We start from the raw sequence: 16117 nt of genomic DNA on the forward strand, positions 1-16117 counted from the left end.
CCTGGGAGGATAGCGCCCGATCGAAGGCGGGATCTGTCCGGCGCGAGTCCATTGCGTGGCGCATGGGGCGCTCGAATCCTCCTGCGCTGGATAATTGCGGTCCTCTTGCGAGCCTTCCAATCTCCATTTCCCCATCAATAGTCCACTGGAGTATGATTCCTACTGAGACCAGTGTGCCCGTCGTGGGAAGGAGAGGATGAGGGCGGCGGAGGCCTGCCTCGCTGCTGACATAGCGGCGGCGGAGGCGGCCGTAGAGAAGGAAGCCATCCAGGCCCGCATTATAAAAAAGCGGCAGCAGAGGAACACGCGCGCCCTCGACTGAGAGGAGAATCGGACGGTCCATGCCATGGTCGGACTGCCTCCAAAGAGGAGAAGGAGGACATCCACGGGTCGAACAACTCCGGCTATGAGCAGATCCGGCTCAATATGTACTGCGTCTTCGACAGCTACTTCCGCGAGATGGACGACAAGGGCGCCGGGAAGGGCAAGGACAGTCGTGGATGATCTTCTATTCCAAAGCTAGCGTGCAGATTAAACATGTCAGTTTTTGGTAGTCCGATGTCATGTCCCGATGTAGTAGCCGGATGATGTGTGTAATGCATCGTGTACGTAGTTGCATGATTTTGTATGGGTTTGAGATATGTTAATTGAGGTATCCGGTTGTGAGAAGGAAAACTTGAGACATGACTGGTCAATGTCTGTGGACGCGTTCGTGGGCGTTTGAGGGACCGAATTTGCCAAGTCCGATTGTAGATGCTCTAACGGTCTCCAACTTATCTTGTGGCCTTTTATCAAGACACAAAGAGTCTGCACAAAAGTGTGAACAAATGACGGATAAGCTTGCATTTGCAATCAACATTTGTACAACTTCTATAAGTTCCTTTTTTGCAATACGGACCAAAGATTTGCCACATCTATTAATTATAACAAGGTTTTGACGAAAAGATACCAAAAATATACAAAGAGAGTTACTCCTGGAATTCACATTTCACAATACATCACAATTATCATTATCTCTTGTACTCTCCTAGCTAATAAATACATGTCCGGGCTGCTCCCGAGGGGTATGTTGAACCACTACGGAAAATTATCTGTGCCGAGGACCGGACCCTCTCTCTAAGTTGCTTAGCTATTGCTTCTTGGGCATCCCTGTATGTTGGAAAGAAGCCCCCTACTTGAGGAGGTATTGGGATTCTCTCCACTAGGGGCCGAAAACCACCGAACTGGAACTCTTTCAATTGCCAATTGCCACTCTCTTAGCACCAAAACATCTTATTCTTGCTTCATCACCCTCCTGGCATGGATGTTCAAACATCTGCATTCAACCACCAATACCTAAATTATAAGGGGTTATGGTAGGAGTCTAATCAAAGCCAAAGAGACTACGATGGTGCTTTGAGTCAGATAGACTTGTACACATTTGTTGGAAATATGAGCAATTTACCAAATGATTTTATTAACAGAAATACTAGATAAAGCATGACTAATATAGAAGAGATAAAACAAGTCATGCGTTCTGATAGACAGAAGGTAAATAGCTTCTGCATATATGAACCGTAGCCTATCATATCTAAAGCAGACAGTATAGCAAGTAGCATATATGAAGTAGAACCTAACATGTGTAGGACAAGGACTAGAACAAGGAACTGCGGCAGAACCTTTAACAGGAAAGACAAGAACATGTACGGGACAGCAGCAGCAGAAGCGCTGGACTTGGGGTCGGTGTCCCCGCCTGCCATGTCATCGAGGAGGTCGTGGACGTCGGGGAAGAAGTCCTCGTCGGGGAAGTAGTCGTCGGTGACCGGATCGTCCGTGATGAAGCAGTCAGTAGTCGCGCTGAGCGCTCCCCAAAAACCTTATCATCCTTCTCCCGTACAGGACTCAAAAGGTGCGGTTTCGGAGGCCTACTGTCCCGACCTGCGGTGCATGCCGCAACCGGGATGGGGAAGATCGTAGCAGCAACGCAATGCTCAGGAACTTTGTGGCGAGAGGAAGGGGATCTTCTGGTGTGTCTCTCTGGAGAGGAGCGACCTATCTTATATAGGCACAGGAGAAGGACGCGAAGAGGCTGCGACAGGAGGTGAAGCAACGAAGGGAGACGAAGCGAACAGGCAGCGGCCGAGAGGCGCGCCGTTCGAATTCAGTGTCCACTACAGAAAAACATTTCAACTCCCACATGACCTTTTGTATACCCATCGTGCGTGGCAAAAATTTAGACATCGGCTCGTTCCCGCAACCCGCGGCGCGGCGCGGCGCGGCGCGTCGTGACAAGGCGTGGCGAGGCGGGCGGCGGAGGAGGAGCGCGCGTGGATGTCCCTCTTGTTCTCATGCTCATACATGTGGGGAAAGAACCTCCCTTATAAAGAGGTCCAACTCCCTCTAAACTAGCAATGTGGGACTAAACTTTTGTTCCACTTCTTGCCTTGCACAAATGGGCTGCGTGGGCCTCTAGGATTTATTAGGAATTTCTGAAACTACTATTGGGCTAGGCCCAAAATAGACAAAATTCCAGCAATCCCTCACCAGATCCCAGAGGCACACAAAAATTTGCCTTTGGTTCCAAAACACTGTTTTATATACCGGTACTGCAGTGGAGACTGTTAAGTTGAACTTCCACCTAGAACTCTATGCTACACTAGTAAGCAACTTGAACAGTGGACTGGCCCTTGAACTGCAAGTTTTCTATGAATCTAGCTTCACATAAAGCCTTGACCGATACGTGGCTACCGTGGGTCTTCCCCGCGGGTGGAGCTTATGCGTCATACTCCGTGACCTTTCATGAGTTTACTAGAGAGAACCCTACTCTCATAGATTGCGACGTTTGACAATCAGACTCATATAGGTGTGTTCTTCAAAAGATGTTCTGCAGGACAACATCTCTGCTTAAATAAGCCACTTAGAACACATTAAGATATACATCAACCTGCCATGCAGATAAGGAGAGTATTGCATCTTCATGGAGTGGTATTGTGAATAGTAAGGATACTCTCCTCTCAGTTGACCAACATCTTGTCTTCCACATCTAATTCACGGGATCTCCGATCACAAAGAATAGGTTACCACCATGAACAACTCATATTGTGGGTCTCATACCCATCTCCCTCGATGCATTATCTATCACATTACGTGATAGACCCTTAGTAAAAGGATCTGCCAGATTTTTAGACGTTTGGATATAATCCAATGCAATAACTCCAGAGTTTTTCATTTTCCTGACAGACTTTAACCTTCTCTGAATGTGTCTTGATGACTTCATGTTATCCTTTGAGCTGCTCATTTTCGTGATCACAGTTTGATTGTCGCAGTTCATAAGGATACCCGGTACAGGTTTCTCAACAATCGGTAAGTCATTCAAGAGCCGACGAAGCCAATCTGCTTCGACCGTAGCTGTATCTAGTGCTGTGAGCTCTGCTTCCATTGTTGACCTCGTTAAGATGGTCTGCTTTCAAGACTTTCAAGAAACAGCGCCACCTCCATGAGTGAATACATAACCGCTCGTGGCCTTTATCTCATCAGCATCTGAGATCCAGTTTGAGTCACTATACCCTTCAAGCACCTTTGGATGCCCGATGTAGTGAATTCCATAATTTGCAGTGCCTTTCAAATAACGCAAAACTCTTTCTAGAGCTTTCCAATGCACATCTCCTGGTTTTGAAACAAACCGACTCAGTTTGCTAACAGCAAAAGAGATGTCAGGTCTTGTAGCACTGGCTAAATACATAAGCGAGCCAATAATCTGAGAATACTTCAATTGGTCTCTAGCAATTCTTCGATTCTTTCGAAGCAACACACTAGCATCATATGGTGTTGGAGAGGGCTTGCAGTCAATATAGCCAAAGCGACTCAAGATCTTTTCCACATAGTGAGATTGAAGCAATGTAATCCCACCATCATCCTCTCTCAACAACTTGATGTTCAGAATGACATCAGCCACTCCTAAATCCTTCATCTCAAAACAATGAGATAGGAAATCCTTGACCTCCTTAATAACATTCAGGTTGGTTCCGAAAATCAGCATGTCATCAACATACAAGCACAGGATAACTCCCTCGCCCCCACCATGGCGATAGTACACACATTTGTCAGCTTCGTTCACAACAAAGCCTGCAGCTGTTAAAGTTCTTTCAAACTTCTCATGCCACTGTTTGGGTGCTTGCTTAAGTCCGTACAAAGACTTCAGCAACTTGCACACTTTCCCTTCCTGACCATCTAGTACAAACCCATCTGGTTTTTCCATATAAATTTCCTCGTCCAACTCTCCATTTAGGAAAGCAGTCTTAGCATCCATTTGATGAACGAGAAGACCATGCGAGGCAGCTAGTGAAAGTAGAACTCGAATAGTGGTTAGTCGAGTCACAGGTGAGTAAGTATCAAAGAAGTCTTCACCTTCCTTTTGGGTATAACCCTTAGCCACGAGCCGAGCCTTGTACTTTTCAATAGTACCATCAGGCCTAAGCTTCTTCTTGAATACCCATTTGCATCCTATAGGTTTGCACCCATAAGGACGATCAGTTATCTCCCAAGTTTCATTTGCCAAGATGGAATCCATCTCGCTACGAACCGCTTCCTTCCAGTAGTCAGCATCTTCAGATGCATAGGCCTCTGAAATAGAACTGGGAGTGTCATCTATGAGGTACACAAGAAAATCATCACCAAAGGACTTTGCAGTCCTCTGTCTCTTGCTCCTAATAGGAACTTCATTGTTCTCCTCCATAGGACTTTCAAAGTGTTCCATCGAAATTGTAGGTTCGGTAATTGTAACTGGTTCCTAATTCGATGAACTAGGCATCTCCTGATTAGATGAGGTAGCCATACCCTTCATGGGAAAGATATCTTCAAAGAAAGTCGCATCATTCGACTCCATGATCATACCGACATGCATGTCAGGCACCTCAGATTTTACAACCAAGAATCTATAGCCAATGCTATGAAAAGCATATCCCAGGAAAACACAATCCACAGTCTTTGGTCCAAGTTTCCGCTTCTTTGGAATTGGAACGTTGACTTTTGCCAAACAACCCCATGTTCACAGATAAGAGAGTTTTAACCTTTTCTTCTCCCATTCCTCGAATGGAGTTATCTCTTTGTTCTTTGTGGGAACTCGGTTTAGGACATGACATGCAGTCAATATCGTCTCCCCCCACCATGCCTTGGAGAGACCCGAAGTGTCTAACATGGCGTTAACCAAATCTGTTAGAGTACGGTTCTTTCTTTCGGCCACCCCATTTGACTGAGGTGAATAGGGAGGCGTCCTCTCATGGATTATACCATGTTCCGCACAAAAAGCATCAAATTCATTGGAAAAATACTCTCCACCACGGTCGGACCTAAGCCTCTTGATTTTTCGATCAAGTTGGTTTTCCACTTCGGCTTTATAGATCTTGAAAAAGTAAAAAGCCTCATCCTTAGACTTCAGAAGATACACACGGCAGTATCTAGTGGAGTCATCAATTAACGTCATGAAATATTTCTTTCCACCTTTTGTCAACACACCATTCATTTCACATAGATCTGAATGTATGAGCTCTATTGGTGCAAGATTTCTTATTTCCGCAGTCGTGTGAGACTTACGAGGTTGCTTAGCTTGCACACACACTTGACACTTAGATCCCTTAATGGTGGTGAAACTAGGGATTAAGTTCAACTTCGCTAGTCGCGACATGCAACCAAAGTTAACTTGACAAAGACGTGAATGCCACACACTGGATTCACTATTGTTGCATATATGATTAACAACTTTATTGCAAACGTCTGATAAGGATAAACGAAACAAGCCTCCTGACTCATAGCCTTTACCAACAAAGGTTCCATACTTGGATATTACAAATTTATTCGACTCAAAGACAAGCTTGTAGCCATCTCTACACAGACAAGATCCGCTAACAAGATTTTTATTGATGGAGGGGACATAATGCACGTTCTTCAGCCGCACGATCTTTCCCGAAGTAAACTTCAGATCGACCGTGCCAACACCACGAATAGAAGCACTTGAACCGTTGCCCATCAGCACGGTTGAAGTCCCCGCGGACTGATAAGACGAAAACATGGAAATATCACCGCATGCATGCACATTAGCACTCGTGTCAATCAACCAGTCAGGAGAATGACATACTGAAAGAATAGTGGAAAATATACCATACCCAGCATCCTTCATGTCAGTGTCTCCAATGACAACATTAGCGGTCTTGCCGCCTTTCCCAGGATGACGCTTGTCAAAGAGATTAGGGCAACTAGGAGCCCAATGATCAGGATCCCCACACACATGACAAGCACCTTTCTTCTTGCCATTCTTCTTCTTGAAGTTCGTGTGTTGCACAGCCTTGTTCTTCCCATCAAACTTTGCTTTTCCATCAAACTTGCCCTTGTTCTTGAACTTGTGGGGTTGGAAGTTCTGCTTCTGTACCACATTGGCACTAGATCCTCCCTCAATACCTCGAGTACGTGTGTCCTTTGCTCTCGCCTTTTCTTCCACATCAAGAGTGCCAATGAGATCCGGGACGGAAAACTCCTGCCTCTTATGCTTCAGCAAGGTAGCAAAGTTCCTCCATGAAGGAGGAAGCTTAGTGATGATACCTCCGGCAACAATCTTGTCCGGTAGCATACAACTGAAGTGCTCAAGTTCTCTAGCAAATGACTGTATCTCATGAGCTTGCTCAACCACGGAGCGCTCTTCAGTCATCCTATAATCATAGAATTGCTCCATGATGTACAGCTCAGTGCCAGCATCCAAGACCCCAAACTTGGCCTCGAGTGCATCCCACATATCTTTTCCATTATCAATTGACGCATAAGCATCAACTATGTTCTCACCAAGAACACTCAAGAGAGCAGCCTTAAACAGAGGATCCATTTTCTAAAAAGCTTGTGCCTGTTGAGCATGAAGCTCTCCTTCAGGTTTGCCGAGAGTGGCGTCATAGCAATTCATGGTTTAAAACCATAAGACTGCTCTCACGCGCCACCTCTTATAGTGGATACCCTCAAACATAGGAGGTCTCATGGAAGCAGCAAAACCACATGGGGTAAATTGCCTATAATAAGGGTTTTGGATTGTTGGAAATATGAGCAATTTACCAAATGATTTTATTAACAGAAATACTAGATAAAGCATGACTAATATAGAAGAGATAAAACAAGTCATGCATTCTGACAGAGAGAAGGTAAATAGCTTCTGCATATATGAACCGTAGCCTATCATATCTAAAGCAGACAGTATAGCACGTAGCATATATGAAATAGAACCTAACATGTGTAGGACGGTTTCCTCGCCTGCCATGTCGTCGAGGAGGTCGTGGACGTCGGGGAAGAGGTCATCGTCGGGGAAGTAGTCGTCGGCGACCGGATCGTCCGTGATGAAGCAGCCAGTAGTCGCGCTGAGTGCTCCCCAAAAACCTTATCACCCTTCTCCCGTATAGGACTCAAAAGGTGCGGTTTCGGAGGCCTACTGTCCCAACCTGCGGTGCATGCCGCAAGCCGGGATGGGGAAGAGGCTGCGGCGGGAGGTGAAGCAACGAAGGGAGCGCGCGTGGATGTCCCTCTTGTTCTCATGCTCATACATGTGGGGAAAGAACCTCCTTATAAAGAGGTCCAACTCCCTCTAAACTTTTGTTCCACCTCTTGCCTTGCACAAATGGGCTGCGTGGGCCTCTAGGATTTATTAGGAATTTCTGAAACTGCTATTGGGCTAGGCCCAAAATAGACAAAATTCCAGCAACATTCTAACTAAAAGTTGAAAAGAATGAGTAGAAGTACCTCCACTAGTAGAAAACAGGGCTATGGTCCAGGCCGGCTCAGCCCATTAGTCCCGGTTCAGTGTAGAACCGGGACTAATGTGGGCATTGGTCCCAGTTCGTGAGCCCAGGGGGCCGGCCGGGCCACGTGGGCCATTGGTCCCGGTTCGTCTGGACCTTTTGGTCCCGGTTGGTGGGACGAACCGGGACCAATGGGCCTCGCTCCTGGCCCACCACCATTGGTCCCGGTTGGTGGCCTGAACCGGGAACAAAGGCTCCCCTTTAGTCCCAGTTCTTGCCACAAACCGGGACCAATGAGGTGCCTATATATACCCTCGCCCGCGAGCAGAGCACTCCAGTGCTCTGTTTTTTTCTGGCCGGCGAGGGGAGGGGTTTGTGGTGCTCTAGCTCACCTCCTATGCACATGAGGTGTTCGATGGAATGCCCGAGCCACACTACTTAAACTTTCTCCTCTCGAAGCTCGACCTCCAAGCTCCATTTTCCTCGAGATTTGTCTAGATTTAGCGGTCCGTCACGCCCCGTCCCCGTCTTCACCGCCGTCGATCACCCGCGCTGATCTCATCACCGACACCACCGTGGTGAGCCTCTTGTTCTTATCTTCTTTCTGAAAGGAAAAATATTCTTACTTGTCTGTTTAGATAGATACTTGTATCATTTTCTTACATTTATTATTGCATCTTATATAGTGCGATGGTTTTGGTATTCGCCCCCGTCGGCCCTCGTCCTGTCTATGATTCGGATTTGGTATGTATATTATCTTCATAACTATTGGTTCATTTATTGTTTATGAAAATTATGCCGACCAACGTGACATAGATTTTATTTATCTAGGATGTATGTGAATCGGAAATGCCAACCGACCCTATTGTCGAGAGATTAAATTTAGTTGAAGAAGAAAACAATTTGTTGAAGGAAAAAATAAAAAAATTGAGGAGGAGAAGATGATATTGGAGTTGCATGTTGCGGATGTCGTCGATGATCACAAGATCAAGATGGATGCAATGCGCTTGAAGATTAGAAAGATTAGAAAATATGCCATTCATACCGAGGCTTGGTATCATTATGCCGTTGGATCAATTGTTACCTTGGTTGCGATTATGATCGCATTTGTTTTCGCATTGAAATGTTTTACATAGTTTCAATGTATGGTTTAATTAATTAGATGCTCTGGAGAGCTATATGTTGTTAGATGAGAACTATGTATGCACTTTGGTTTTAATGTGATGATGAACTTCTATTAATTTGGACACTTACTTATATATAATGCACGCAGATGAACCGGCAATGGATGTACGGTGACAGACACACCCGCGAGTACATTAAGGGCGTGCATGAGTTTCTCGATGCGGCTGAGGCAAACAAGCAGAATGGTTTTATGTGTTGTCCATGCACTGAATGTGGGAATACGAGGTCTTACTCTAACCGGAAAATCCTTCCCTCCCACCTGCTTTACAAGGGTTTCATGCCACACTATAATGTTTGGACGAGGCACGGAGAAATAGGGGTTATGATGGAAGACGGCGAAGAAGAAGAGTACGATGACAACTATGTGCCCCCTGAATACGGTGATGCTGCAACGGGGGGAGCTGGTGAAGATCAAGAGGAACCAGACGATGTGCCCAATGATGCTGCCACGGGTGAAGCTGCTGAAGATCAAGAGGAACTAGACGATGTGCCCGATGATGATGATCTCCGCCGGGTCATTATCGATGCAAGGACGCAATGCATTAGTCAAAAGGAGAAGCTGAAGTTCGATCGCATGTTAGAGGATCACAAAAAAGGGTTATACCCCAATTGCGAAGATGGCAACACAAAGCTCGGTACCGTACTGGAATTGCTGCAGTGGAAGGCAGAGAATGCTGTGGCTGACAAAGGATTTGAGAAGCTACTGAAAATATTGAAGAAGAAGCTTCCAAACGATAACGAATTGCCCGACAGTACATACGCAGCAAAGAAGGTCGTATGCCCTCTAGGATTGGAGGTGGAGAAGATACATGCATGCCCTAATGACTGCATCCTCTACCGCGGTGCATACAAGGATCTGAACGCATGCCCGGTATGCGGTGCGTTGCGGTATAAGATCAGACGAGATGACCCTGGTGATGTTGACGGCGAGCCCCTCAGGAAGAGGGTTCCTGCGAAGGTGATGTGGTATGCTCCTATAATACCACGGTTGAAACGTCTGTTCAGAAACGAAGAGCATGCCAAGTTGATGCGATGGCACAGTGAGAACCAAAAGAAAGATGGGAAGTTGAGAGCACCCGCTGACGGGTCGCAGTGGAGAAAAATCGAGAGAAAGTACTGGGATGAGTTTGCAAAGGACCCCCAGAATGTATGGTTTGCTTTAAGCGCGGATGGCATTAATCCTTTCGGGGAGCAGAGCAGCAATCACAACACCTGGCCCGTGACTCTATGTATGTATAACCTTCCTCCTTGGATGTGCATGAAGCGGAAGTTCATTATGATGCCAGTTCTCATCCAAGGCCCTAAGCAACCCGGCAACGAAATTGATGTGTACCTAAGGCCATTAGTTGAAGAACTTTTACAGCTGTGGAATGGAAACGGTGTACGTACGTGGGATGAGCACAGACAGGAGGAATTTAACCTTAAGGCGTTGCTGTTCGTGACCATCAACGATTGGCCCGCTCTCAGTAACCTTTCAGGACAGACAAACAAAGGATACCACGCATGCACGCACTGTTTAGATGACACTGAAAGTATATACCTGGACAAATGCAGGAAGAATGTGTACCTGGGCCATCGTCGATTTCTTCCGACCAACCATCAATGTCGAAAGAAAGGCAAGCATTTCAAAGGCGAGGCAGATCACCGGAAGAAGCCCGCCATGCGCATCGGTGTTCACGTGCTTGCTATGGTCAAATGATGATTTTTTTGTTCATAGATGATAGATGATCAAATGATGTTTTTTTTGTTCATAGATGATCATATTATTTTTTTAGGTTATTTTCATTTGTAGAAATTTTTTATGTATCTAGGAATATTTTTGTTCATAGATGATAGATGATATATATGATGATGTTTTTTTCATATATGCATTTTTTCATATATATGATGATGTTAGTGGAGAGGAAAAAGTAAAATAAGGAAAAGGAAAATAAGTAGAGAAAGAAGGAGAAGAAGAAGAAGGAGAAGAAGAAGGAGAAGACGAGGAGAGGAAGAAAAGGAAGAGGAGAAGAAGAAAGGAATAGAGGAGAAGAAGAGAAAATTAGAATATATATTCTATTTTCTCTTTTCTCCACTATTCCTTTCTTCTTCTCCTCTTTTTTTCTTCTTTTCTTCTTCTTATTCTTCTTCTTCTTCTTCTTATTCTTATTCTTCTTATATTTCTTCTTCTTCCTCTTTTTTTTATCGGGAACGAGGGTCGTCGAGGGACATAGATGTAGTGTCGTCGTTGTCGATATATACCCCCTCGCGATAGCTTACTATGATTAGGTAGCTAGTTCTACGTTTGGCACTAATATATCCATCTGTCATGTTTGAATAATAATTGCCATGTTGTAAATATTTGTAGAAACTATGGACACCGCCCTAGACGAAGCAACAAAAGAAGCGTTGTTGAGGGACATAATCGCAGAAGGAAGTGATGCCATCTCGTTGTTTCTCAACGAAACCGATGGTCTGGAAGGAGAGGGTGAACAAGCTGGCTACGGTGACCTAATGCCGGTGCAAGAAGAAGAACATGAGGACGGCTCCGGTGACCCAATGCCGGTGCAAGAAGGAGACCGTGATGACGGCTCCGGTGACCGAACCGAGTCCGGCCAGGTATATATATTAGTTAAGCCTATGCTGACTAGCTGATTGATGCATTCATTGTTTTGGTATGTACACATATTAATTAAGTCTTTGTTCTTTTTTCTTTGAAGGGGTTAAAGCAAAGAAACATCCACCTCCGGAGGAGAAGGTAGATCGGGTGATAGTGAAGCGCACTCTGGCTGCCCTGACAAAACCACCGAAGTCTGATTCGCCGAAAGGAAACTATGACCGCATTATTGGAAAGGAATTTGCCGAAGCGGAGCGGTCGGGGAGTACTGTCAGTGATCAAAGGCTGAAACAATGACGAGCTGGGAAACAAATTTCCCAGCTCGGCGAACAAGCGAAGCAATCGAGCCCCCCGCTCAAGGTGCCTAGCCACAACGTCGATAATGATCCGAGGATGGTGCCCGGTTATAGCAATCTTGCAGATTACCTGCCCGACGAAGTACATTATGAACCCATGGACGTGCAAATACAAAGATACGAGTACGGGAAGCCTCTCGTCAAAGATGAAAGATCTCTATCAACGATGATGCGAAGATTGCATGATTGGTACTTGAAAATCTGCAGAGACTCTGGGGGGAGGAGTACTTTGTATGCGAGGGTTAAACCGGAGCATGACCTCGTTGGAATTGATCTGTTGCCTGTTCCATTTGAGGAGTTCTATCAGTTCTTCAATCAATTGGCCCTCGATAAAGCAACTGTCACCTGCTACTGTCTGTAAGTAGTACTACTTCTGTCATTAAGTTTCTCTATATAGCTTAGCTCTTTCATTGCATGTATTTATAATCATCCTCACTATATTATGCAGATTGAAGATCATCGAATTGAAGAAAAGACAAGTCGGTGATATTGGGTTCATTAACACAAATCTCATAGATGCAACTCAGGTTAAATTTCATGCCGCAGAAACCGAGGCCAGCATGCTAGAATCGTTGATAATAAATCAAAACAAAGATATAATACTCTTTCCTTACAACTTCAAGTGAGTGTTACTGTCTTGTGCGTATTCGGTTTCCCTTATATATTAGTCAAGGTTATAGTAATGTAATTGATGAGTTATGCATGCGTGTGCAGTTTCCACTATATTCTCCTACATATTAAGCTTGAGCAGGGACTAGTAACCGTTTTAGACTCAAGACGAAAAGATCCCAAGGACTATGCAGACATGACTCAAATACTCGAGAAGTAAATTAAATCGATCATTATCCACCATATCAGCAACTTTGTTCATTTCCTGATATATCAAGTAATTGTTTTCTTTGTCCGGCAGGGTTTGGAGAAAATTCATCAGAAAAGCTCCGGGACTGCCGAAGGAGCTGCAATTTAGACACCCGAAAGTAAGTACTAGCTATAGTAGCATTTTAAGCGCATCTACTAGTCATTCAAGCGCTAGTTTCATCAATACCATTTGGCATTCTTGCTTATCAGTTTGATTAACCTCTATTTCTTGTAAAGTGGTTGTGGCAGGAACAAGGGAATGATTTCTGTGGATACTATGTTTGCGAGTCCATCCGCCACACGACCTGTGAGCGGTGCTACACTGACGAACAATATGCAGTACGTAAATAACAACATTCACAATTTTATTTTATTATCATCATTTGTGTTGAGTTTCATTCATTCATATATATATGTATTGACCCCCTTCTTTAAATTAGATGTTTCGGAAGCGGGATGAACTCCTAGCACCAGCTCGCATGCGACGAATTCAAGAGGAATTGGCGGCATTCTTTCTTGACCACGTGATCCCTGAAGACGGAGAATTCTATGTTAACCCTGAGTCCGTATGATTATATTTGTAAGAGATAATTACTGTATATATGTAGCCGGTAGTGTCAGATAGATATACGAGAACTTGTTGTTCGACCAATCTCTCGGAGAAGGAGAGGTGGTCGATATCACTTCTCTCTGTATATATGCATATATGTTCATGACGATCTTCTGTTTCCTTCGTTTGCTTACTAGCTAGCTAGCGTGTCTAGTCCTCTCTATATACGTATGTATAGTACGTAGCGTCGACCAAGCACAGACATAACAGAGGACACTTCTCTCTATTAATTATAACTAGCTAACACAATATATGAAACACCTAAATTAACCTCCCAAAACCCCCAACCCCCCCCCCCCCTTCAAAAAAAAACCCAGCCACAGAAGTGCTGACGCGTGGATGCCTAACCGGGACCAAAGGGTCTCCTGACTGGGCTCTGCGCACTACCCACGTGGAGGGCCATTAGTCCCGGTTATGGATTGAACCGGGACTAAAGGGTGGAGGTATTAGTACCGACACTTTAGTCCCGGTTCCAGAACCGGGACTAAAGGCCCTTACAAACCGGGACTATAGGTCCTTTTTCTACCAGTGCTCAACATCAAATGTCTCGACAGATGGAGCAGCTTCGATGAGATTTAATGTCCATAATAGGTCAAATTTTATAAAGACACCATGAATAGTCAACTTTCTTAGCTTGTTGAATGCAGTGCATAGTTGTTTTCCTTCTGGTTGCATCCAAATCTGATGAACACAGAAAAGGTAAGAATAGAATAATTGTACATTTGTATGTTATAGATGCAAGTTATGTGTGCACCAGGTTATAGTCATTTGCTAAGTAATGGGATGCTTCATGGCAATTATAAATTGTAAATAAAAGCAAATAACATGGTGAAGGAATGAACCAGCAAAACTAAAACAATCCTAGTGCTAGTCCAACATTAAGTTCGTACGAACGAAATAGCACAAAACCACAATATAACAGCTATCGGCTAAACTTACCTTTTTTCCTCAAAAATTTAAGGTCAGAGCATGTATGTTTGTGGCACCATCTAGAACCTGGCTTAAACATAAGTCTTGATGCTGGAGAGTTGCATCACAGACGAGGGACAATTCATTGAGTGACGGGATAGAACCAAAGCACAAGGGGGCCTCATAAAACAACCAAGCCTGCCAACGGACACGCTCTAGTTTTGGAAGGCAGAGCACCTCAGCTCTTTTCAACTTGGATAAGTAGACTTCTAGAACTCTGAGATTCGAATGTGGCGCATTGATCTTCGATACAGAACAGTCCCCGGTGTCACAGTGGTCCAGACGAAGGTGCAGCAGTCGAACAGAAGGTGATTCATGTCCCATTCGGCCAAGCGAACATTTTGTAGATGGAGTCTTGTGAGGCAACGAAGAACGCTAGGGTATGCACTGAAAAATCCATCCATATCCTGAGCTTGCTGCACCATAACCTCATGTTTGGTGTCCTTGGGCTCTTTCTCGGTTAAAATGGCGAGCTGCAAATCTTGTACCATCTCGTTGTCAATGGCGTTGCTGACTAGCAGGCCGATGTCACGCGTGTAGTTTTCCATGAGATAGAGCCCAAGGCATAGCTTTTTGATGGTGCGTTCCCTGCGGGACTGAGCCAAGAGGTTGCTCGTAGCTCTTCTTAGAGACGCCATTGCTTGATCGATGTGTCGTGTGGCCCCTGCACATGGGGCACTAAGGAAGTCCATGGCATGGAATTTGAGAGCAGGAAGTAACCACGGCAAGTTTCTCCACCGCGTTGATAAAACGCTACTTCTTGCTGCCGTGGCAATGTCGACTCTTACCAAGATAGATATTAAGATGTCGTCGGTCAGCGCGCTGAGCCTATCTTCCACACATTTCTGCAACAGGAAAAATATATCATCCATGGATACAGTCAAATCAATGTGCTTTAAACAAAACACGGTTTTAGAAAGTTTGATGTGTTTTGACTTTTGACATCAACAAATATACCACCGTTTTACAAATCATAGTATCCCTAACACCGTGTTCTTTTTAGTATTTGAGAAGGAGATCTCAACCTCTTCTTTCTGAACCAAAGTGAGAAAAACGGTGGTTTTTAGAAACTGATGAAGTATTCATTGCCCAGGCATTTCTACGGTGAGGTTTTAGATTACTATGGTTTTGGAAAAAAAATGAGTTGCCAAACTGGGCGAGAAAGTAAACGTAACATTGCATTGCATTCTTGTGGCGCCGGGCTGGGCGTGGCAGGACGCGGCGGCGCCGGGAGGGGCAAGGCGTGGCAGGAGGCGGCGGCGTGGGGAGGGGTGAGGCGTGGCAGGAGGCGGCGGCGAGATGGAGGTGCAGATGGGATCGGGAGGCAGGTTCGTGACTCGTGGGGGTGTCTTTTATTTTTTTTCTCTCGTGTGTACCGGTTCGATTGACTTATCACGAGGATTGTGGGTTGAATACCCAAAACAGCAAGGACCTTTTCGTAAAAACACCGCGACGGTGAACCCAATAGACTCAGTCCGTACTTTATTATTAGGGAAAGACTTCAATTACATATATAGGGTAGCCTGAAGCTGAACAGCAGGTTGAAGGTGGAGAGGCTAGCAAATCAAAAGGAGAAGCTGGCCTAGAAGAACTTACATGGCAGCGCACATTATCTGACTCCATGGGTAATACCCTCTGGGTCCAGGAAGCCCTGAACAACACGCTCATCCTTTGTTTCCGGAGCGCTCGTCTGTATTGGTTCAGAGAAGAGAAGCAGAGAATCGCCGACTTCTCTCTCTCTGAGATGAAACCGAGTGCTGGTGGAGGAGATTGAAGCCTGTAAAAAGGATCGGGA

The 16117-nt window shown here is 45.1% G+C and overlaps 1 pseudogene; it reads right to left on the bottom strand.

Moving 5' to 3' along the window:
* Window positions 1-1031: 1031 nt before the first annotated feature.
* Window positions 1032-15194, bottom strand: LOC125535006 (uncharacterized; annotated as a pseudogene).
* Between the last annotated feature and the right edge of the window lie 923 nt (window positions 15195-16117).

This window comes from Triticum urartu, chromosome 2A (assembly GCF_056163025.1).
Source record: "Triticum urartu cultivar PI428250 chromosome 2A, HENAU_Tu73, whole genome shotgun sequence".
Classification (NCBI taxonomy): Eukaryota; Viridiplantae; Streptophyta; class Magnoliopsida; order Poales; family Poaceae; genus Triticum; species Triticum urartu.